The 26672-nt window shown below is 37.4% G+C and overlaps 2 long non-coding RNA genes across 4 annotated transcripts; both read right to left on the reverse strand.

The window, feature by feature from the left end:
• Window positions 1–922: 922 nt before the first annotated feature.
• On the reverse strand, window positions 923–2946 carry LOC131246053 (uncharacterized). The gene is made up of 2 exons (XR_009171130.1): window positions 1419–2946; window positions 923–1164 (listed from the first exon to the last, which is right to left on the reverse strand). It is a non-coding gene; the product is annotated as an uncharacterized LOC131246053 (long non-coding RNA).
• A 1417-nt stretch (window positions 2947–4363) lies between these two features.
• Window positions 4364–26087, reverse strand: LOC131246052 (uncharacterized). Of its 3 annotated transcripts, none has more exons than XR_009171128.1 (3): window positions 25573–26087; window positions 4663–5646; window positions 4364–4606 (listed from the first exon to the last, which is right to left on the reverse strand). It is a non-coding gene; the product is annotated as an uncharacterized LOC131246052 (long non-coding RNA). The 3 variants fall into 3 exon arrangements; XR_009171129.1 differs by lacking the exon at window positions 25573–26087 and having other exon boundaries at window positions 4663–5118; window positions 5217–5261; XR_009171127.1 differs by lacking the exon at window positions 25573–26087 and having other exon boundaries at window positions 4663–6202.
• Window positions 26088–26672: the final 585 nt, after the last annotated feature.

Here is a 26672-nt window from a genome sequence, read left to right on the forward strand (position 1 = left end):
TGGTTCACATAAATATTAATGGGGCCACCCCTTGCATGGCTCAACCCCAACTTCCGTTGACAAACATAATGGTTATTTGAAAATTGAGAAGCTTTCTTAAAAAGGAGACAGGAAACTGAGATGGTTTTTTGTAAATCTTTTGGAACGAAACTGCATGCCTTTTTTAGATCAGGCTGCCTGATTGATGTGTGGGGCAACCCCATGATGTATGTGCTGTATATCCATTCTATTCATCAGTTTTTCCAAGTCCTTTTAGGGCATGTTTCCAAAAACGAAGTAGAACCAGAGCTCAAGTGGACCACATACTAGGAATTGGATACCCACCATTAAAATTTTGTGTGGGCCACAACTTTTGGACCCTGATATTTGTATTTAACCTTCATCTAGGTCCGTGTGACCTTACTAACAGGTTGGATGGCAAATAACGTTACAATGAGCCTCAGGAAGGTTTCAATGGTGGGTGTACTTATCCGATATGGTCCACTTGAGCTTTAGATATGCTTGGTTTTTGGATTCATACCCTAAAATGAGCTGAAAAATAAATGGATGGACAGCGTGGTGGGGCCCTAATGCGCCCAACACATCATCGAACCATTGTTGGGGGAGGACCAAGGACCAATTAATACCCTACGTGGCAACCCAAGTCCAAGCCACTTTTTTAAATGTACATATTTTTAGCTCGAACCTGACCGACCACTAATTAGTTTCGCTTGAACCCACCTCAAAAGCATGTTAGGTCAGTTAACCAACCCACAGGCCGGCCCATAATATAACAGGGCTAGGGCCGACAATGGGTCTATATTAGGCCCAAGCCCAACTCATTTAGGTTGGCACTCAAACCCACAGGCCAACCTAGCCTCTTCATCGCCTAATGCAAAGTAAATAAATAACAAGCAAAGTTCAAAAGTGTAAAATAAAAATAAACAAAATCAAAAAAAAATAATAAAAAAAAATTGAGAGAAGAGAAAAGAGTTAAACACGAGATACCAAGAACATAATTTAGAAACTTGGCATGAAACTTCTTAGGCAATTGCAGGACTCAAGCTCTCAGCAAGTGCAATTATGGGTCCCGGTCCTAGTTGAAATGGGGCCCAATGGGTCATGTCTTGATTCCAAATGCCACAACAATCAAATTGAACCATTGTTGGGGGAGAGCAATACCACCTAATCTGTGTGGTCCTTCTTTGGGCTTTTCTCGTGTGAGGTCTATTAGTACTTCTTTGGGCTTTTCTCATGTGAGGTCTATTGATTCCAAATACCATGACAATCAAATTGAGCCTGGAACCTCTTAAAATGAACTTGCTGCACAACCCCATAACTGACCATACCAAAACATATATTTCCTATTTTGATATTATGGCAAAAAATGAGGAAGAAGAGAGACCTATTTTGATATTATGGAGAGAGAGAGAGAGTACCAGTGTCTTGCACCCTCAGGTTGGCTAAGGTCAAGCTTGATCTGTTTCTTTGTAATATCATTCCTATTAGGAGATATAAATACATTCTGCATCATTTAGAACAGATTCTCCAAATACTAACGCATAAAGGTTCATCATATCTATACCAAGTTCTTATACATAGAAAGCACATTGCCATGTCAAGTGACAAATTCACAAAACTAACAAAACCTTTCCTCCAGAGAAAATCCACAAATGAGAGGTAAGAGGCAAACTTTAGAAAGATATGGCAGTTTCCAATTAAAATCTTTATAGATTATTGTTAACCCAACAAAGAGAAATTTTCAGAAAATGCCAGATTGTCATTAACCCTTGTATTTTCAGGTCAGGCTAAGGCAGCTCACCACATGTGTTGACATGGCAGATAGCTATGAGTTCCGATTCACCCATTGGAAGCGCCACACTCTGATGATTTGCATTCCCAAGAATCAGTTTGGTCCACTAATCAGGTGGGGCACAGTTCATGAAATAAGTGTATCGCTGAGAAATTTTTGGCAGAATTTTCTAAGCCATCCAACTGTTTCTAACATGGTGGCAACCTAATGGACCAGCCTAATTTTTTGGCGAGAACATCTAAATGGTCAGAGTGCCAACCCATTTAGTTGGGAGAAGGCTTAGATGATGATGATCTATATGGTTTGACCGAACCAATGGATGTCTTGAATATTGCACCTGTCTACCACGTTGGCACATGTGGGTAGTGTGTAGATGGTAGGCTGCATTGTACACGCATATGGACTTAGCCAACCTACTAATGAAAATGTTAACCGCTAAATTAGGGGGATTTATAATTTTGCACGTCATAAGGCTAGTAGTTTTTTATTTAATTATTTAATTATTTATTGTTCTTGACACAAGTTTAGGATATTTGGAAACTAATCACGAAGGGGCCCACCCGAGCAGACTCCTTGTTTGCTAGCTTGTAACTCTCCTGTGGTATATATATCCACGCTACAATGACAGTTGAGTTCTCAATGCTCACCTGTTGAAACTTTCTTAATTGTTCAGATCCACTGAGATATAATTTACTTTCAATGATTCTAGCAAGAAATGAAGTTTCTTAAGCTGCAAGCATGTAACTTACCCATTTACACACCATATATAATATATAGATATATGTGTCATTTAATCCACCCATTATAGGCTAAACCATGTAAATAATGCTTTTATTTGCCCCAAACCCTACTCGAATCCCAAATCAAAAGACTTGATGGATACCTAATGGATAGTAGAACACAACCAGTCCCACTTGTACATTTCCTCATGAAAAACCTAACCCTATTAATTGTTTAGCTTGTATAATTATTATAACATACCACCAACTTGATTGTATCCATTTTCTTAATGGGTATAAAGAACAGGACCTGAGCCCAACTCAGTTTTTTGGAATGGGTGTGGAAATTGGACCCTGGCTCATTTAAATCGGGTCAGTTGCTCCGGTCCCATGGGTCCACTGACCCATTGATAGCCCTACCCACAATAAATACTAGCTAGATGTCCATGTGACATCCATTTTGTCCATCAATTTCTCCAGCTCAAGGTCCAAAACTCATGTGGGCCACACCACAAGAAATAACAGGGATTGAACGCCCACAATTTAAATGTTATTGGGCCCACCATGATGTTCATACTGGTCAAACTCATTGCAGGTGATTCCTAGTTTCCCACCATGCTGAAGGGAAGACACAAATATCAACCTGATTCAAAACTTCTGTGGTCCCCGAGAGCCCAATCCCCATGACTTCTTAGGCGTGGCCCACCTAATGTTTGGATCTGCTTCATTTTTGGGATTACATCCTAACATGAGCTAGAGAAACCGGTATGAGTGGATGTCACATGGACATCATAGAAGGCCACAACTTGTTATAACTCTCAAGTCAATCTAATGGTCCAAGTGATAGGCTGTATCATTCATGGATCAATCCTAAAAAACACATTATTCTAACCATCATGCTAGTCAATTTTGAGCCACCGATAACAGAATCATCCTGGTATCGATGCCAAATACATGTTTTAAATAGGTACATATACTTAGATTTATGTGGCTAGGCTTCACATATGTGTGGGATTTGCAAAATCCTCTCTCAACAAATGTGATTAAATCCTCTCAAATGATATTTTCAGCATCTATGGGATTATGAATCTTATCTTTTGATTATCTTCCAAAAATCTATTAATTCAAATATTAAAACAATTCCTAATATATCTATAATAAATATAGCTATCAATGGGGACCTGTACCAACAGATACCCAATGAGCCCGGCCCTCGATTTTAATGGGTCCAAGTCCCATCTTTTGGACCCATAAAGAAATCAACTCAGGTTCAAGTCTCACCTTTTGAACTCAATTAAGAACTTCGTCTACTTGAGTTTGGGCCAGGTCCATGAGTTAAAGTCTGCTCAGGTCGGGTCTACGTTGGGTATACTTAGTTTTAATAGTAAAATTAATTAAATGATGAAGAGACCGCATATTAAAGTGGGATGTGTATGCGTGATCTAATCCATGTCTTATTTTCCCTGAACCCAACTCGAAAACTAGATTTAAAGACCTGATGGGTACTTAATGGGTAACCGAACTCAATCAGTCTTGGTCTAGGTCTTCAAAAATGAAGGCAAGGGTAGTGTTATCAATGGGTACCCAAAGTCAAGCGTACCCAATGAACCTGACCAGATTTTAACAAGTTCAGGTTTAATAAATTGGACCCGTTAAAAAATCAGTTTGGGCTTGAGTCTAGACAAAGAATTTATCCATACTTTTTCTTTATTTTATTTTGAGTTTTTGGGTTGCCCAACCCTTTAACCTATGTGGACGGGGTTCAAGCCAAGTTTGACCCATTTTCTTAAAAGGCCATATGTCTAGCTTGAACCCGACACGCCACTCAATTAGCTTGGTTTGAACCCTCCTCAAAAGCGGTCTGAGTCAGTTGACCCATAGGCAAGGCCGACCTAGGCTAAATCTAGCCTAAGCTCGTCAGTGAGTCCTTACAGGCCCAAGCCTATTCAAGTCGGAACTCAAAACCCACATGTCAATTTGGCCTTTTCATTGCATAATGCAAGATAACTAGTAAGCAAAGTTCAAAGGAAATGGTTTCCTTATCTTCATGGATTATTCCATACCTCGCCTCTTTATGTTCTTCGGTAGTGCCACACTGGAAAAAAAGAAAAAGAAAAAAGAAGAGTTAAGCACATAATACTGATAACCTACGTTTGGTTACTTGGCATGTACTGATAAATAGAGAACTGCATCAATAAAGAAAGTAGATGCCCTCATCATTGTGTTTTGACTCAACAATTCCAGCTGAATCATTTGGTCATGATTCCAATTGAGACTGGGATGAGTCATAGGCAGCTTGGGCAAGTCATCATCAATCCTTGGTCCCCATCCCTCATCAATCAAAAGTAAAAACACAATCACATTTCTTAGTAAAAATGGACCTATGCTACCATTATTTCCTTGGATGAAAGTACCACCATGTTTATTTTTCAGTTGACCATTGATTTATTCTTCAGTTTGCTAATATATCCATCCAATCAAGCTTAGAATACCGGCCCAAGGATAAAGCCATGCCAAAAGCCCAACTCTTATCGTTAATGATAGTACCTAAAATTTTCAAAGAAAATGAAAGGAAATATATGGCCTGTTCAAATTTATATATGGGACCTGGACCCCTTAAAAGTTATGCCAGGTCCATCAAGTACCTGGACCCTTCAAAGAAAATGAAAGGAAATATATGGCCTGTTCAAATTTATCTATGGGACCTGGACCCCTTAAAGTTATGCTAGGTCCATCAAGTACCCGGACCCATACCCATTGACATCCCAAATGTGGGATGACCCAAAAATCTTTTCGATTGAATGTATCAATCATATGTAAAGATTTTATTGGTTATCTATCTACCATATAAGAAACGTCATATAAATAGTTTGAATTATTCAAAGACAACCCAAATTCAAAGCCTAAACTCTCAAACATGTTTTAAAAAAATATGCAATTGTGATCGTTGATTGGGCATCAATCCTTGGTCCCCATCCCTCATCAATCAAAAGAAAAAAATCACATTTATTAGTAAAAATGGACCTATGTTACCATTATTTACTCGGATAAAAGTACCACCATGTTTATTTTTCAATTGACCATTGATATATTCTTCAGTTTGCTAATATATCCATCCAATCGAGCTTAGAATACCTGCCCAAGGATAAAGCCATGCCAAAAGCCCAACTCTTATTGTTAATGACAGTACCTAAAATTTTTAAAGAAAAGGAAAGGAAATATATGGCCTGTTCAAATTTATCTATGGGACCTAGACCCCTTAAAGTTATGCCAGGTCCATCAAGTACCCGGACCCATGGGTCTAGAACCCATTGACATCCCGAATGCGGGATGACCCAAAAATCTCTTCGATTGAATGTATCAATCATATGTAAAGATTTTATTGGTTATCTATCTACCATATAAGAAACATCGTATAAATAGTTTGAATTATTCAAAGACAACCCAAATTCAAAGCCTAAACTCTCTCAAACACATTTAAAAAATAGGCAATTGTGATCGTTGATTGGGCACACACCTCATCTCAACCCTCTCTACAAAATGGAACCTCAATATCACCTTCATGTGTTGGATTCGGTGCAATTCTAGATTGTTCCTAGTGGGGTGGCCCATCTCAGTGAATTTTTAGTGATCTTTTGTATGTACAATGAACTTACCACATGATTGATGGATCCGGCACCAACCTAAAATCCAAACACACAAGGTTTCTAGAAAATGTGGCCATATAAACGACTATCAAAGAATAGAAACTCAGTAATGGAACCCAATTGTTGTTTTGGACCTAGACCCAAGCCATAAAAAATTGAGTTTGGCCTAGGTCATGTTGAAATCAAAATCACCCGACATATCAATTTAATGGGTCAATATAGCCCTACCCAAATTTGACCCATTTACGTTAGGGCCAGTAGGGCTGTCAATGGGTTCTCGAAGCTAGGGCCACCTAATAGATCCCATCCATGATTTCAACCTAATTTTAACGAGTATAGGTCAAATAAATTGGACCTGTTCAAAAATTAGGTCAGGTTAGCATGCAACAAGACAATTGAAGTACAAGAATAACATTCCAGACAAGTTGCTTGAAATACATGATACTACTAGATAAAACATAAATGGACCGTGGACAGCTAAACAATGTAAAAGACAAGTTTCTTGAAATCTACCAGATAAACTCACAAATGGACCGTGGACAGCTAATGAATGCAAAAGATCATAATTGATATACATCTGGAAGTTCACTTAGGGGTTTTTTTTTTTTTTGGGTTATGGGGGGGGGGGGGGAGAGAGAGAGAGAGAGAGAGAGAGAGAGAGAGAGAGAGAGAGAGAGAGGCTAATTCCCTAGTTTTTTTCCAAGAGGAGTTCATATTTATATTGTCATTCTTCCTGTGCAACATCCACAAACAACAAGAAAATTGTAAATGAGTAAGCAAGTTTCAATTTAAAAAGAAGATTGATCATAGGCACGGTCTTTCATGGTTTGCAGCTCAACTAGACTATTAAAGCATACCCATTCAGCTCTACTGTAAATGATCTTAGCACTCTTTCCCTCATAGAACTGCTCAACACCATTCAAGGCATCTAAACACATACTTGACCACTTGAACGCAAGATTCCGTAAAATTATAATATTGGACAACCATCTAAGACTTCTTACTCAAATAGACATCATTCATTAGTATTGTGTTTTCATAAACATGCTATGACTACTATTTAAATTGCAATTTTTTGTGCAGATGTGCTCACCTACAAGTTTTCTAGCCAACTCCCTGATAGATTGAAGAACAATATCTGGATATGTTATTTAATCCACGCATCATAGATGTAGCAACAGTTGGTGTAGTTGATGGAAATAACAAGGAGGTTAGCTGTCAATTTGCAACTTGATATTAATATAATAGCATTTGGACCCTGGTCCCTACATCAATTAATATGGGTACTGTTTTGGTCGTTTTAAAATTTTCAATTTTCACTATATTGAATTGAGAAGCGTTGTTTTTGCAACGCAAATTTTAGTCTATCATAGGAAAAAGGCATGTTTATCCTTTTTTGGGTTTGGGGTATTCATTACATGGAAAGAAAACCAATCCCCCGATGCATGGACATGCAACACCCTCCCTAAAGAAGAGACATCTTCGCCTGAATAGTTGCCCCTCCAATTCTGTAGTCTAGGAAATTCTGGAGAATCAACAAAAGCACTAGAGAGCCAACAAAAGCAACCAGAAACAACAATAGCAGATGCAACATGGTTAAACAAAATGGCAACCTCTAGGCAAAAGGTATGTTAGTAGATCTTTTGCCACTTTTCAGGGGTTGAGCATTCATTGCATGGAAGGGAAACCAATCCCCCTGATGCATGCATGGACATGCAACAAAGGCCCAAGCTTTTAAAAAAGGTTGGTCCAATCCTAAAAACAGTTTGGTTAGAGAAAATGGGATAAAAGACTAGCCCAATTGGATTACTTCATATGGCTCGAGCTTTTCAAAAGGTAAGTCCAAATCCTATAAATGGCATGGTGAGGAAAATGGGACATCATATAAAAATTTATATTACTTGAAACAAGCCGAGTGATCAACGATTAGGATCACTCCGAAGGATCAAATCATGTGAACTATTTGTACCACTAAAACCGTAATTTGTGAGATATTAATGATTTGGATCATTGAAAATTGCCAATTATGGATGAATGATGCACTAAATTATCAGCTGATCAAATTCGTGGTTTGATGCACTAAACATTGTCCAAGCTTTTCAAAAGGTTAGTCCAATGATGCACTAAACATTTCCTTGTAAAGAAAGGTAAACAAATCAGGGATTTGCGTGGATGTCCCACTTTAAATTCACAATCCAAATATTTAAAAAGATACACAATATGGTAAAAATGCTTCAAGTTAATAGATATAAACTATGACATGAATGCTAAATCAAGTATGACTCTACATACATAGTCATAGTAATTCTCATACATTGGGATTGGTTCGTGATGAAATTCAACTGACCAACACAAACCTGAACGATGCAGTCAACAATTGGGCAAGTCAGAAGAAAACTTATTGATCACAGTAAATGGGCATAGTATGGAACAATCATGGACCAAGTCTCCCAAATGCTAGACAAAGGGAGCCCTAGATTTTTATAAGAACTTAGAGAAATACATGCGGCACATTTTATCATTAAAAGGAGAAAGTTTCAATGGATGAGCAAGCAACGCAATGTATGTGAATAAATAAATGGAAATAGATCAATATATCCCACATGTTTGATTTGGTGAGCATTTTTTTTAATCATTTTCTTTCCTTTTAAATCATGTTAAATCAATGTCAAATTGTTACAAATACATGATTTTTCATGTTTTAATGAAAAATCATGGATTGGGAGCTTCAATTTCAAGATTTGGAGGAGATGAGCCAACTTGTGGAAAACTGAAAAAAAAAAAAAAAAAAATTCAAAAATTCCCAATTTCTCACAAATCAGTTGCAATCTTTGTATCTAAACATAAAATCAAACATGTATGTAACTTGATCTGGTGATTCTTTTCCTTTTTTGTTTTGTTTTTTTTTTTTTTTTTTGAATGTATTGCTTGTGTTTGCAGATATCTTCTTACATTTATAAATTATATTAATAGACTTTGAATATACTTGCATCAATTCGGTTAGACACTGCATAGATTAGGACCCCATACAAACAAAACCTATAATGTGCACTTGTTTTTTTTTTTTTTTTTTTTTAATAATGTTTTGTTTTTCATTGAAAAATTCAACCAATTTCCCAATGTCTCCCCATGTTTACAACAATAACGATACATTACGTGATACAACCGATATATCTCATGCGATAACCGATGGGTATCTACATCCCAAGGGTGCGAAACGTAATGCGATACTGATATTTCAAACACTTGCTAAGGCTACGAATATTGTCTTTTTTTAGCATTAGGTTGTACTTCTTTTCTTGCCTTTTGGCAGTGCTTTCAATAGAATCTTTGTATCTCTCAAGAAAAAAAGTAGTGTATCATGAAATAAATTGGGCATGCCTTTATCCAACAGAAACATTTGTGTATCTTAAATGGAAGGCATTGCACTTTTCATAAAAGAAATTTCAATATAAAATTAAGGATCAATGGTTATTACTTTGATTCCATAGCTAATCAACCCTTGTGTAAAGTCGTGTGTGATTTTGCCTATTGAAGATAGTCCAATTAAAAGGAAGCTATGTTCACACTCATGAGACCTTACCCCAACCTTTTCGTCAATGACGATAGATAATGAAATTGAGGATTAAGATTTCAAGAGTCTCTAGATATGAGGATTAAAAAAAAAACTTTTGGAAGTTTATTTTATTATATAACGATAGGGTGTCCCCACCCCATTAAGGTGAGATTATTCCCTACGGATGCATGCAATCACCCGCCAACCACGTATATCAAGTAATTAGGAGGGAGGGAAATCGAACTCATGTTTGTGGGGAGACAAACCATGACCAAAGCCGTTTGCCCAAACTTGTGAGGGATAATTCTCAGAGAAGGGAATCGAACTCGTGTCTATAGGGAGCAAACCCATGACCAAAACCATTTGCCCAAACTCGTAATAGGTAATCTACTGGGAAGGGAATCGAACTTGTATCTGTGGGGAGAAAACCCATGACCAAATTTGTTCGCCCAAACTTGTGACGAGTAATCCTCAAGGAGGGGAATCAAACTTGTGTCTGTGGAGAGCAAACCCACAACCAAAGACGTTCGCCTAAACTCGTGACGTGTAATCCATTGAGAGGGGAATCGAACTTATGTCTATAGGGAGCAAACCCACGAATAAAGGCGTTCACCCAAACTCGTGACGAGTAATCCACGGGGAGAGGAATTGAACTCGTGTCTGTGGGAAGCAAACCCATGACCAAAGTCGTTTGCCCAAACTCATGATGGGTAATCCACGAGGAGGGGAATCAAACTCGTATCTATGGGGAGCAAACCCACGACCAAAGTCATTGCCCAAACTTGAGTAATCCACAGGGACGAGAATCAAACTTGTGTCTATGGGAAGCAAACCCACGACTAAAGCTATTCGCCCAAACTCGTTACAGGTAATCCACGGGGAGGGAAATCAAACTCTTGTCTATGGAGACAAACCCATAACCAGAGCCATTCACCCAAACTCATGACGGGCAATCCACGAGGAGGGGAATCAAACTCGTATCTATGGGGAGAAAACCCACAACCAAAGTCATTTGCCCAAACTCGAGTAACCCATGAGGAAGGGAATCGAACTCATGTTTATGGGGAGCAAACCCACAACCAAAGCCATTCGCCCAAACTCGTGATAGGTTTTAGGAAGTGAAACCTCACATCTTTTGAATCCTTAGATCTAAGTAAAAGAAGAAAAAAAAATGATTGGGGTAGGCTCATCCTTGACTATGGATGTGACTATCCTTTTATTGGAGGTAAATGATATTCGGCATTTATTGAAATCGTGTATTATGTGCTTAAGGTGTAATTAGCTATATGTGTAAACTATCAAACCTTACTAAGATCAAGAGTATCCTAAAATAAGAAAGACCATTAGCATGAAGATTAGCTTGCTTTAAAAAAAAATCATTCATAATTAGTATTTTCAAATAATCTAATTTTTTAGAGATCGGGAAGTTAACCTGTATATGAAGTTTCATTTATTGATAAAAGGTCATTCTAACAAAAAAATTTAGGACATTATTTAGTTTTCACCTACTTGGAAATCATGCTCAAGAACCATCTTCTGTTTAGATTCTTCTTACTTTTTTAATTTTCTTCTTCTTCTTCTTCTTCTTCTTCTTCTTTTAATGTTCTTCTTGCTTCTTGCTCAAGAACCATCATTTGTTTAAATTCTCCTCCTTTTTTCTTTTCTTCTTTTTAGTTTTTATAGTTTCCATTTTCTTTTTATGTTCTTATTTTTTGTTTTGTATTTTTTACCGAGTAAAACTTGAAATAAGGGAAATAATTTAGTTATAACCCATTTTAACTTGCATTCTTACATGGCAGGTGTTGTAGATGTGTGTTTTCTCTTGTAGACACTTTAATTTTACAACCCCTCATTGGTAAATCCTTACCATTTTAATTAAAATATTATATAAATCCTAACATACTCTTATTCCATGGTAGAGGCTCATAATCACAATTTAAGGTCATCTTAGCAAAAATATTTTTTAAAACATTTATTTTGATGATAAATGGTCTCTCGAATTTAGGTATTGTAGTTAAAGGGCTTTTTTTCAGTAATAGCTGAAGGGCACTATCATTGTACATAATGTGTGATGCATGACACATGATTTAAAGCTAGCATGCAACTTGGAGATTATGAAAGAGTCCATAAAGTAATTCAATTAACAAAAGATGTTAATCCACCAAGTAATTAAGAGTAAACAATAAGAAATAAAATCTAATTTGACCTAAATTATACGCTCGCATGTTAAGAAATCACATAAATCAATTAAAACTAAGTTCGATGGAAGGATAAAACTTCCAATTTAGCATAGGCACATTCCACACTCAAGGGAATGACTAGTAGGTTTTATGAATAGGGTTAGGAAGAGGAAAATCTGAAATTTGATTGAAAGGGAGGGTTTCTCACAAATCCTTAAAAAAACTGAGGAGGAAAATTCCTTCACATAATAGAGCTTCTCTTCTCTCTCTCTCTCTCTCTCTCTCTCTCTCTCTCTCTCTCTCTTTTTCTTCTCAAATCTCCACTAGGGTTGGAACTCCACTCCCCTTGTGGTTTTATAATTAAAAAATTTAGAATTAAAATTCTGCATAATTACAACTATGCCACTTACTTAATTGACCCATTATCTAAATTAAGAAAACTAAGACATATATTATCAATCTCAACTGTCAAATGACTTTTAAAAATAACAAAAAAAACATAAAAAAATCAAGATCAAGGTCCAAGGGGCCCAGATATAAAAGATCTAGTGGCCCGATGGCCTGAACGACAAGATCCAATGGTCGAATCGACACGAAATAGAAATCCTATGACTAAAATGATCTTATAAGCAGCCCACATGCATCATCCTAAGGTGGGGTCTTCCTGATGCACGTCCAATGCATGTGAGGTCTTCAAAATGACCTGGTGTGCCCCATCTGGAACTTGTCTCCCATCTACAAAGAAAGTTGTGCTGATGTGAGTGATCATCTCCATCTTTGGTACACTCAAGTAGGTCCTTTGATGTCCCCCATCAATTCTCCCTGGCTGAGAAGAATTCATAATTAAAATTCAGCATAATTACAACTATGCCACTCACTTAAGTAAAGTGGCCCATCATCCAAAATAAGAAAACTAAGACGTATATTATCAATCTCAACCATCAAATAACTCCTAAAAATAACAAATAACATTTAAAAAAATCAAGATCTCGTGGCCCGATGGCCTGATCGAGAAGATCCAACAGTCGGATCGACATGAAATAAAAATTCGATGACTAAAATGATCTCCTAAGTAGCCGACATGCATCATCCCAAGGTGGGGTCTTCCTGATTCACGTCCAATGCATGTGGGGTCTTCAAAATGGCTCGACGAACCCCATCTGGAACTCATCTCCCATCCACAAAGAAAGTTGTGCTGATGTGAGTAATTGTCTCCGTCTCTGGTATACTCGAGTAGGTCCTCTGATGTCCCCATCAATTCCCCCTAGCTGAGAAAATTCACCACTGGCGAAATAAAGCTATGATAACGCTCGAGGAGGTTAAGATCAAGGCACCGGAACTTTGCCTCGTAATCCAGGTGTTGTCTGACTCCGGCCTGTTCTTCCACTTCACGAGGTATTTCTAATATCCTACATGGCAGGTAGAGACCGCTTACTGGTTCAGAACATCCTCGATCACTTCTTTCTAACCAGGTAGTGATGGAAAAGAAAGCAATGGGTGGGAAGTAAAGTCTAAAAAAGGCCATGGGCAGGGGACAGGGTCAGGGACACCATCATCTGAGATAGGAGAAAGGTTTGTAGGATGAATATAAGATAGATGTGTGGGTCCATCACAATGCACAAGGTCCTCCGCGTTAAATGTTGCACTAATGCCCATGTCAGATGGAAGATCCACCACATATGCATTGGGGCCCACTGTTGTAAAAATTTTATATGGACCTGCACTACAACATGCAATTTCCTCACAGTTCCATGTGGGAAACGTTTGTGCCTTAATGCGAACCATGACGTAGTCACCCACCTGAAACTCCTTAAACCTACGACGCGAATCGGCAGAGATTTTATAATGTTGATTACTAGCATTAATGCACTTCTTTATCTCACTATGCAAATCATGAATATGCCGTACAAATGCATCTGCGGACTCAAATGGCCTATGCGAAATGGACATGGGTATGAGATCTATATGCATTCTAGGCTTGTACCCAAATACTATCTCAAATGGACTCATTCCTATGGACTTATTGATGGAATTATTGTATGCAAACTCGGCTGTGGGTAAAACCACATCCTATGTCCTAATACGGTCTCCCATTAGACATCGTAATAGATTTCCTAAGCTTCGATTGACAACCTCCGTCTGACCATCACTTTGAGGATGGTATGCCGAAGAGAATTGTAGCTTAGTCCCCATCATGTACCATATGGTTTTCCAAAAATTATATCATAAACCATACTTCTTGATCTGACACAACAGTCTTCGACAAATCATGTAGACGAACTATTTCCCCAAAGAATATCTTCGCCACATTAGTGGCATTAGACATTCTAGAGCATGGGAGAAAGTGAGCCATTTTCAAAAAATGGTCCACAACTATAAAAATGGAATCGTGCTTTTTAATCATGACTTCATCACCTATAACAAACTCTTTAAACCTATGGCATGAGTCAGCAATCATTTTGTATATTTCATTACTTGTATTGATTCTTTTTCTAATCTCCACATGCAAGTCATGCATATGTTGTGTAGATGCATGTGAAAAATCTGAAGGCCTATGGAACACAGACATGGGCATGCAATCTATAGGGGTCTTAGGCTCATCTATGCGGACCATGATGTAGTCACCCACCTAAAACTCCTTAAACCTACGATGTGAATTCGCAGCAATTTTATAATGTTGATTACTAGCATTAATGCGCTTCTTTATCTCACTATGCAAAACATGAATATGCCGTACAAATGTGTTTGCGGACTCAGATGGCTTATGCAAAACGGGCATGGGTATGAGATCTATACGCGTTTTAGGCTTGTACCCAAATACTATCTCAAATGGACTCATTCCTGTGGACCTACTAATGGAATTGTTGTATGTAAGATCGACTGTGGGCAAAACCGCATCCCATGTCCTAATATGGTCTCCTAGTAGACATCGTAACAGATTTTCTAAACTTCGATTGACAACCTCCATCTGACCATCAGTTTGAGGATGGTATGCCGAAGAGAACTGTAACTAAGTCCCCATCATGTGCCATATAGTTTTCCAAAAATATATCATAAACCATACTTCTTAATCTGACACAATAGTCTTCAGCAAGCCATGTAGACGAACTATCTCCCCAAAGAATATCTTCGCCACGTTAGTGGCATTAGACATTCTAGAACATGGGAGAAAGTGAGCCATTTTTGAAAAACGGTCCACAACTACAAAAATGGAATCGTGCTTTTTAATCATGACTTCATCACCCATAACAAACTCTTTAAACCTATGGTGTGAGTCAGCAATCATTTTGTATATTTCATTACTTGTATTAATTCTTTTACTAATCTCCACATGCAAGTCATGCATATGTTGTGTAGATGCATGTGCAAACTCTGAAGGCCTATGGAACACAGACGTGGGTATGAAATCTATAGGGGTCTTAGGTTCATCTATGCAGACCATGACGTAGTCACCCACTTGAAACTCCTTAAACCTACGATGTGAATCCGCAACGATTTTATAATGTTGATTACTAGCATTAATGCGCTTCTTTATCTCACTATGCAAAACATGAATATGCCGTACAAATGTGTCTGCGGACTCAGATGGGTTATGCGAAACGGGCATGGGTATGAGATCTATACGCGTTCTAGGCTTGTACCCAAATACTATCTCAAATGAACTCATTCCTATGGACCTATTGATGGAATTGTTGTATGCAAACTCAACTGTGGGCAAAACTGCATCCCATGTCCTAATATGGTCTCCCACCAGACATTGTAACAGATTTCCTAAGCTTTAATTGACGACCTTCGTCTGACCATCAGTTTGAGGATGGTATGCCGAAGAGAACTGTAACTCAGTCCCCATCATGTGCTATATAATTTTCCAAAAATAACTCATAAACCGTACGTCTCGATATGACACAATGGTCTTCAGCAAACCATGTAGACGAACTATCTCCCCAAAGAATTTCTTCGCCACGTTACTGGCATTAAACATTCTAGAACATGGGAGAAAGTGACTCATTTTCGAAAAATGGTCCACAACTACAAAAATGGAATCATGCTTTTTAATCATGAGTTCATCACCCATAACAAACTCTTTAAACCTATGGCGTGAGTCAGCAATCATTTTGTAAATTTCATTACTTGTATTAGTTCTTTTTCTAATCTCCACATGCAAGTCATGCATATGTTGTGTAGATGCATGTGCAAACTCTGAAGGCCTATGGAACACAGACGTGGGTATGCAATCTGTAGGGGTCTTAGGCTCATCTACAATCATTTTATATATTTCATTACTTGTATTGATTCTTTTTCTAATCTCCACATGCTAGTCATGCATATGTTGTGTAGATGCATGTGCAAACTCTGAAGGCCTATGGAACACAGATGTGGGTATGCAATCTATAGGGGTCTTAGGCTCATCCACAATCATTTTGTATATTTGATTACTTGTATTGATTCTTTTTCTAATCTCCAAACACTAGTCATGCATATGTTGTATAGATGCATGTGCAAACTCTGAAGGCCTATGGAATATAGATGTGGGTATGAAATTTATAGGGGTCTTAGGCTCATCCACAATTATTTTGTATATTTGATTACTTATATTGATTCTTTTTCTAATCTCCAAACACTAGTCATGCATATGTTGTATAGATGCATGTGCAAACTCTGAAGGCCTATGGAATATAGATGTGGGTATGAAATTTATAGGGGTCTTAGGCTTATCTACTCGTCTTTCCAAATTCACTTCCTCCATAGGTCTCATTTGATCGTGATAAAGGTTTGGTAGAGTCAATGTGTGAATATCCCACATGGGTGTAAGCTCATCCGGTATGTCCTCTGGAATAACAACATTGGACTCCTCCAATACCAGACTCACCTCAGATGGTAACCCTACACTACCCTCGGGTGTAACCTCGGGTGGCATCTCCATAATAACCTTAGGTGTGACCTCACTTGCCATGTGGGCATGCAATGTCAAATCAATTTTAGTCTTTCTTTCGGACTCTTTGGCATTAACTATACGAAGAGACTCAAGCTGGAGTTTTATCACACGTTCAGGACTACGTTTCTTGACGTCCACCTTCTTTTCTAATGTGCTTTTAGGCGAGAGAGACTTCAAGACAATCCTTTTGCCTTCATATAGAAACGAACATGTGTTCGAGTAATCAAATAATGTTGCCTCCCTGTCATACAACCAAGGCCTACCCAAAATGATGTGGCCTATATCCATAGGCAAAACATCACACCACAACGTGTTTGTATAGGAACAAAATTGAATGGGAATGGGACAACGCTGAGAAACCAGAATTGAAGATGCATCAACCCATGAGACTCGATAGGACTGAGGGTGAGGAACGACTAGCATACCTAAGCGGTCCACGGTGTAAGCAGATACCATATTAATGCAACTGCCACTACCAATGATCACCTTGCAGTTTTTGCCACCACACTTGGCATAAGTGTGGAAAATTAAATTCTGCTAATCATCATTTTCTACAATTTGGCTTAAGGTGAGGCTAATAATTGCAAGTGGCATAGTCTCAAATCCTTCAATTTGATCACTGGCTTGTGATTGGACATCTTTCCAAGTGTCGGGGTTCGCCTGAAGGGAGGCTTCAAGCTGATTGATACATGCATTGGTCACAGTCAATTGAGTCGCGATGGTCATATTGCATGCTTCAATAGATGTCAAACGATTGTAGATAGCGTTAAGGGCCTCGACAATCTGTTCTAGATTCATAGTGGGATGTAAGCCAAAACCACATTCTGAACGAGTGGGCATACACAAGGACATTCTAAAGGAAACCCTACGTCCTAAGACAATGTGATGACAATGATAGTACTAACCTAGAGATCACGCTAGATAGACTAACCAAAAAATTGAGCAAAATTGTAATTCGGGGAAGCAAACTGAAAATTCAGCACGGGTGTAATCCGAAAATTACAAGTTGAAAATTCAGGAATATGACAACCTGAAATTACTATGCTGAAATTACAGAAATGGTATAAGTGGGGATGCAAATTGAAAATTCAGCAATAAGATACTCCAACAAAAATTCAGCAATATGATCCTATATGCAATGCATACTCAATAACCCTAAATGTGACTCTAACCTAGATGCAACACAAAAATCCTATGCCAAACCTATTCTCTGTTACTAAATTTGATGTAGGACACATGATTTAATGCTAGCATGTAACGTGAAGATTATGAAAGAGTCCATAAAGTAATTCAATTAATAAAAGATACTAATCCTCCAAGTAATTAAGAGTAAACGATAAGAAATAAAATTGGATTTAACCTAAATCATATGCCCATATGCTAAGAAATCACATAAATAAATTAAAACTAGGCTTGATTGAAGGATAGAACTTCCAATTTAGCATAGGCACGTTCCACATTCAAGGGAATGACTAGTAGGTTTTATGATTAGGGTTAGGAATGGGAAAATCTGAAATTTAAAAAATTAGGGTTCATGAGAATTGGGGATTTTGGAATTAGGTTTTTTAAAAATTGAAAAAAATAGAAAATTAAAGATCTAGGGGTTAGAAGGTTGTAATGGAAGGGAAAAGAAGAAGATAAGAGAAGAAGAAGAATAATACCTTTCGAATAAAAGAAAAAGGAAGGATGTACCTTGGGGAATCCACCACCAAACAAGCTTCTACCCTTCCACAGTTCAATTAGAATGGACGGTTTCTCACAAACCCTAAAAAAATCGAGAAAAATTCCTTCACATACGAGGTTCAATTGGAAGGGAGGGTTTCTCACAAACCCTAAAAAAACCGAGGAAAATTCCTTCACATAAGAGAGCGTCTCTTCTTTTTTTCTTTTTTTTTCTTCTCAAATATCCATTAGGGTTGGAACTCCACTCCCCTTATGGTTTTATAATTGAAAAATTCGGAATTAAAATTCAGCATAATTACAACTATGCCACTCACTTAAGTAAAATGGCCCATCATCCAAAATAAGAAAACTAAGACATATATTATCAATCTAAACCATCAAATAACTCCTAAAAATAACAAAAAAATAAAAAAATAATAAAAAAATCAAGATCAAAGTCCAAGGAGCCCAGATCTAAAAAGATCTGGTGGCCCGATGGCCCGATCAACAAGATCCAATGGTCGGATCGACACAAAATAGAAATCCTATGACTAAAATGATCTCCTAAGTAGCTCACATGCATCATCCTAAGGTGGAGTCTTCCTGATGCACGTCCAATGCATGTGGGGTCTTCAAAATGGCCCGCGGGCCCCATTTGGAACTTGTCTCCCATCCACAAAGAAAATTGTACTGATGTGGGTGATCGTCTCCGTCTTTGGTACACTCAAGTAGGTCCTCTGATGTTCCCATTAATGTATCACATATTAGAATTTTTTGTGGACCTCCTACTTAGCTACTGCAGTCAGTTTTTTCCTCCTCTCTATTTAGTAAGTCTAATTGAGCAAGATATCTCATTTTATCGTTAATGTGGATCCCTAATCAAATAGAAGGTTTAAACTACTCAAAACCTAAATGCACGAGTACGGCAAGGATCATGGAAGTTGGTGATTAAATGAATGTTTAGACAACTAAATACGAACCCAATCATATTAAAGGTTTGGATCACTGAAAATGGACCAACGTTAGATGACCCATGTACGTTAATCACATGCAAAAAAAATAAAAAATCGTAACTTTACAGATTAACTTCCTAATCTCTAAAAAAAATAGATTATTTGACAGCAACTAATGAATCGGTAGTCAAGGATACGTAAAAAGATCTTGTTCGACCATGAAATCTTGAAATAAGCTGTGACTAGACTCCGAACAAATAAATTTGAAGCATGTGGCATCTATCAAGGATTGTAAAACATCAACATATTGGATGCCCAGTTGGATCACTTCAAGTGACCCGAGCACTTCAAAAGGTTGGCTCAATCCATTGAATAGTTTGGTTAATGAAAATAGGACCAATTGCATAAAGTTTTCAATTATTAAAAACAAGTTGAGTGATTAACGGTTTGGATCACTACAAAGGGGCCCAATCATATGAATGGTTTATACCAGTAAAAATATAAGGAGAGATACAGATGGGTTTGAATCACTGAAAATGGACCCATTGTGAACCACTCAAGCACTAATTATCTCAAATGAGCAAAATCATAATTTCAAATGTGCGAAGGACTTTATAACATTGATTACTTTGATCACTAAACATGAGCATTTGCATATTCATGGTTCTGATCACTAGAAATCAACTGATCAAATAAACACATGTCATAATTTCAAATGTGCAAAGGACTTTATAACATTGATTACTTTGATCACTAAACACAAGCATTTGCATATTCATGGTTCAGATCACTAGAAATCAACCAATCAAATAAACACATGTCCATCATCCAAAAGGTTTAGATTAGCCCATTGTGCATGATTCACATACTTAATTGTCTCAAATGGGTGAAAACACAATGATAGATCCACCAATAGTTGTATCACATCAATTGTTTGGATTTCACTAAATATAGACCTTAAAATATTCATGGTTCACATTAGCAGTATATCAACTAGACAAGACGGGCGATAAAACAATTGCTTGGATTGTTGAATATGAGCATATGCATATCAATTAATTTGAATCACTATAAATGGCCACAATAAAATGAAGGCTTTGGATCATTAAAATGGTCCAAATTATGTGAAGGGTTTGGATCACTTGGCTTGGATTGCACAAACATGGGGCTTAACATATTAATTGATTTGGATCACTGAAAAAAACCTCAATAATGCGAAGGGTGTGGATCACCAAGATTACCCAAATTATATAAAGGGTTTGGATCACTTAAAAAAAGCAAATAATACGAATGATTTAGATCACCCCAAACAACCCAAGCATTACAAAAAGTTACCACCCAATTGGATCACTTCAATCACCCAAGAATTTGAAAAGGAAGGCATATCCTATGAATGATTTGGTTAGCGAAAATGGGATCATTTCTATAAATAGTTTGCATCATTAGAATCAAGCTGAGTGATTAACGGTTTGGGTCGCTATAAAGGAATCCAACCAGAAGAACGATTTCTACTAGTAAAATGAAACAAAAGATATTAACAGCATAGGTAATTAAAAATGTGCCCATTGTGCATGACTCATGCACTCAATTGTCTCAAATGGGTCATTAGAATCTAAGTGATTACTTGTTTGGTTCACTACAAAGGGACCTAACCATAAGAGCAATTTTTGCTAGTAAAAACAAAATAAGAGAAATTAATGGTTTGGATAATTGAATATGGGATCATTGTGCATGACTCATGCATTCAATTGTATCAAATGGGTGAAAACACTACATGGGCTACAAAACATTCCCTTGGATTTTTTAACATGGGCCATAGCATGTTCATGGTCAACATTAATGGTATATCAATCCTACTAACATGCGCTATAAAATATTTGCTTGGATTGTTGAACATGACACTTAGCATATCAATTAATTTGAATCACTAAAAAAAGGCCTCAAGAATATGAAGGGTTTGGATAACTAAAATGGATAAAATTATATAATAGGTTTGGATCACCTTCCATGGATTGTTGAAACATAGGCCTTGGCATATCAATTGATTTTGATCACAAAAATGGCCTCAATAATACGAAGGGTGTGGATCACTAAAATGGCCTAAGTTATATGAAGAGTTTAGATCACTTAAAAAGAGCTAGTAATATGAATGATAATTTGGATTGCTACGAACAACCCAAGCATTTCAGATGGTTAGCCTAATTGGATTAATTCGAATGGCCCAAGCATTTTGATGAGGACATCACGCGCACACGCACGCTCCCCCTACGCACGTACTCAAGGAGGAGGAGGGCCCCACCATCGATTTGGATCGATGATGACATCTAGGGAGGGCCTCCTAGTTAGAGGACTGCGTTTTGGTTCGTGGAGTGGGCCCAATAGTCATGTAAATCCCACCATGTGTTCTCATGATCGCGACCTACTATTCTAATTAATCTAATACTTTAGGTTTTGCCTATTATTGTTATTAGGAATATCATGGACAATTTAGATTGTTTTGATTAGTTGTTATTTTTTATTACTTCGTCTCCAAGTAATAGGTTGCGCACATGGCGCGAGTTTCGGGGTATAGGGTTTTATTATAAATAGGCACCCCTTGTAGTCTTTTATTTCATGGGGTACTACGGAGGCTGTCGATGCCAGATTCGATGATCGAGAATTTTGTAAGCCCAGTTTTCGAGTTCAGGGCGTGACAGAATTTTGTGTAATTATTTCTGAACTAACGTGATCTAAAGCCTGAAAATCTTGCACATCATATTTGAATTTCATGTCATGCATCACATTTCAAAAGGTTGGCCCATCTTTCAAATGATATGGTTACCAAAAATGGGACTATTCTTATAAATAGTTCGCATCACTAGCAGCAAGTGATTAACAAGTTTGGTCACTACAATGGGCCCAACCATAAGAATGGTTTCTATCAATAAAAGCATAACAAGATATATTAATGGTTTAGGTAATTGAAAATGTGCCCATTGTGCATGACTCATGCACTCAATTGTCTCAAATGGGTGAAAACACAACAGATTCACCGAGTTTTGTATCACATTGACTATTTAAATCACCAGACATGGGCCTTAGCATAATATTCATGTTTGACATTAGTGGCATATCAATTCAACCAGCACAAGCTATAAAACACTTGGTTGGATTGTTGAACATGAGCTTAAGCATATCAATTAATTTGGATCAGTAAAAATGGCCTCAACACTACGAATGATTTGAATCATAAAAACAAGCCAAATTATGTAAAGGGTTTGAATAAGTTTGCTTGGATTGTTGAAACATAGGCCTTAGCACATCAATTGATTTGGATCACTAAAAACATCTTGAATAATACAAAGGGTGTGGATCACTAAAATGGTTAAAATTATATAAAGGATTTGGATCACTTAAAAAGAACCAATAATATGAACAATTTGGATAATTCCAAACAACCTGCACATTTCAAAAGGTTTGCCCCATTAGATCACTTCAAATACCCCAAGCATTTTAAAAGGTTGGCCCATCTTACAAATGGTTTAGCTACTGAAAATGGGACCATTCGAATAATACATCGCATCACTAGAAGTGTGTAAATGATTAACGGTTTTGGTCACTACAAAGGGATCTAACCATGAGAACGGTTTTTATTAGTAAAAACAAAACAAGAGATATTAATGGTTTGGATAATTGAAGATGGGCCCATTGTGCATGACTATTGCACTCAATCGTCTCACATGGGTGAAGAAAAAAAATAGATCCGTTGAGTTTTGTATCACATCAACTATTTGGATCACTAGACATGGGACTTAGCATAATATTCATGGTTAACATTACTGGTACATCAATTCAACCAACATGGGTTATAAAACATTTGCGTGGATTGTTGAACATGAGCCTAAGCATATCAATTACTTTGGATCACTAAAATTGGCCTCAACACTACAAATTGTTTGGATCACTAAAACATGCCAAATTATGTAAAGGGTTTGGATTAATTTGCTTGGATTGTTGAAACATAGGCCTTAGCATATCAATTGATTTGAATCACTGAAAATGGCCTCAATAATATGAATGGTGTGGTTCATTAAAATGACTCAAATTATATAATGGGTTTGGATAACTACAAAGGAACCTACCATAAGAACAGTTTCTACCTTTAAAAACAAAACAAGAGTTATTAATGGTTTGGATAATTGAAAATGGGCCTTTCATGTATCACTCATGCACTTAATTGTCTCAAATGGGTGAAAATACAAACACAGATCCACCAAGGGTTGTGCCAAAAAATAGGTCACACCATAAGAACGGTTTAGACTATTGAAAACAAACTCTACCATATTAACAATTTGAATCACCAGACACTAGCTAATCGTATGATTAGTTAGATTGTTGAAAATGAACACAAGGATATGTCAAGATTCCTCCCATAATGAATTTTTGTGCTTGTGTAACCCAACAAAGATTATAAAACATTAATTCATTGGCTTAGTAAACAGAAGCCTAAGTTTACCAATTGGTTTTGATCCAATCATATGAAGGGGTTTAGATCACTTAAAACAGCCAAACATATGAACAATTTTGATCCCTTGATTAGGCGCACGCATGTCAAAGGTTTGTGTCATTGAAAAAGAGTCCAATAATAAGAATAATTTGAACCACTAACAAATTTGGTGCATGTAGCGCCCACTAATTGATTTGTTGATTATAAAACATATAGATGGTTTGGATCACAGAAACAAAGCAATCATATGAATGGTTTGGATTAGTAAAAACAAGTCCAAACATTTGAATGCTTTGTAGCACTGAATAAGGGCCCTAAAATTGTAACAGTATGGATCACTATGAACCAACACAATCAAATGAAAGATATGGATCAACTTAGCATGTCAATTACCATCAGTCACTGGAAACAGACCCAATCATATAATGAGTCTGAATCACTAAAATTTGCTCAAATCATATTAAGCATTTTGATCAATGGATATAAGGCCAATCATATGAAAAGTTTGGATCCACTGAAATGGCCCAAGCGTGTCATAGGTTTAGATCGCTGGAAAAAGGCCAACTCTTATGAACAGTTTAGATCATCATAAATAGACCCAACCATATTAATGGTTTATTCAAATTGAACAATTATGCAGATAGTTTTGATCTCTGAATGGTCCATGTTATATTAAAGGTTTGGAATATTGAAACCATGCCCAATCGTGTAAAAGATTTGTAATACAAATAAGGACTCTATTGTAAGACCACCATGGATCACAAAAAATCAGATCAATCATATGAACAGTTTAGATCATTGAATATGATGCCTACTCTATGAATGGATTGGATCCCAGAAAACAGGCCTGCTGCAGTTGATCTAGTCAACAAATGTCCTGAACAATAAAAGATCCCAAAACTTAATGGCTAACCAATTGATAGTTAAGAATGGAAATATCTCAACAATTTGCATTCAATGGTAAAAGGTCAAATATTCTATGACTAAATTCCTCCACCCCTAACAATTTTTAGTGTATGTCGCATCCAACAAGCATTGTAAAACATGAACAGATTTGATTGTTGGACATAGATCTTGGCATCCAACAAGCATTGTAAAACATGAACAGATTTGATTGTTGGACATAGATCTTGGCATCCAACAAGCATTGAAAAGCATCCTCATTTCAACACGTAACTGGAATACCTATATGTTTGTACCTAAGCTACAAGAACAGAGTTTTAAATCAAAAGTCAATCTACAGTAAGGCTTTAGAAGTTATGAGACAATTTTTTTAGTTCAAAATAGGTTACCAGCATCCTTATAGGAACTACGGATTGGTACATCATTTGAGAAAGTGAGTTTAGAGATCCAAAAGTTCCATGGTAACTATCACATAAATGTTCAAATGGAATCAAATAGTTATCACAGTTCTTGCTGCAGTCTGTGTAATTCTCTCATGTGATATAAGACATTCAGCTTTCAAATTTGTCACAAGCATGAATATGATCCTAACTGTGTAGAAAGTGGCACTCTTAGTTCTTATAGTCTAACTATGCATTTCAAAGAATGGTGAAAGAACACATGCATAATTTCCAGTAGAGTGAGTGAATCATATTGAAGGAAGTAGGACCTGGAATTAAGTCAATTAAACAAACATACCGTGCTTGTAGAAATATCCCCTTTGGATACCCACGAACCAACTATAAATTCTGGAGCTGCTAGATCACCAACACTGGATTCTATAGTAAGCTTCAATAGATTCACAGCAGTTTATGTAGGGCTTTTCGTCAAATTAATTGTTATGAATTCATCCTCAACAGCTGCATAGATTTCTTTGTTCTGGGAAAATGCCTACAAAAATCCAATGCAAATACATTCCCTTAAACCCTTACAAAGATTTCTTGGAAGTCTAGAAGAATTGTAACACACATCATTGAGGGTGCTTACCGGCAGCAATATTTTCCAGAGACGGGCCTCAGAGCCATCAATTTGGAACTGTTTGCACCTCATCAGCAAAAGAATCGTGTTCTCGACACTGGTGGCAGAAGATGAAGCCAGCAATTATGGAGGATATACACTTTGAGAACCTTAAACCTGTCTCAAGCTCCGCAAACACTCCCAAAATCCAGCATGGAAGAACCCTTGTTGACCATCTTCCACGCCAAGCAAACTATTATCAATGACACTATCTTGCTGCCACCTTTTCAAAAGAAATTAAAAAAGGAGAGAGAGAGAGAGAGAGAGAGAGAGAGAGAGAGAGAGAGAGAGAATAAAAGTTGTAGAAACAGAACTTCATAGAAATTCAACCATCAAAATCCCTAAAAGCACTGAGATACAACAGATCAAAGCAACAAAATGCTCACCTGAAATTGGCACATCGCCGATGACATCTTGAGACGGAGCCACAAACATCAATGATGGAGATGCTTCCGATTTTCCAGACCCCATAACTACTCATGCTCTAATCCAAAAACCGGTGATTGAGATCTGAAGGCAAGGATTGGGAACGTTGCTAGGGTATCCCAGGATTCAGATATGTCAACCTATTTTTCTTTCGTTGTGAAGATGTCATAACAATCGAGGATGTCAGGGGGGAGTTCCTGTTTAAGGAACCCATTTGGAAGGATAGAGTCCTTAGACGAGAGAGGGAGGGTTACAGAGAGAACACGGAGAGAGAAGCTAGGGAGAGGGAGAGGGAAATGGAGAGGGAGATGGAGAGAGCACGGACGGAGAGGGGAGAGAGAGAGAGAGAGAGAGAG

The sequence above is a fragment of the Magnolia sinica genome, chromosome 5 (genome assembly GCF_029962835.1).
Source record: "Magnolia sinica isolate HGM2019 chromosome 5, MsV1, whole genome shotgun sequence".
NCBI lineage: Eukaryota > Viridiplantae > Streptophyta > Magnoliopsida > Magnoliales > Magnoliaceae > Magnolia > Magnolia sinica.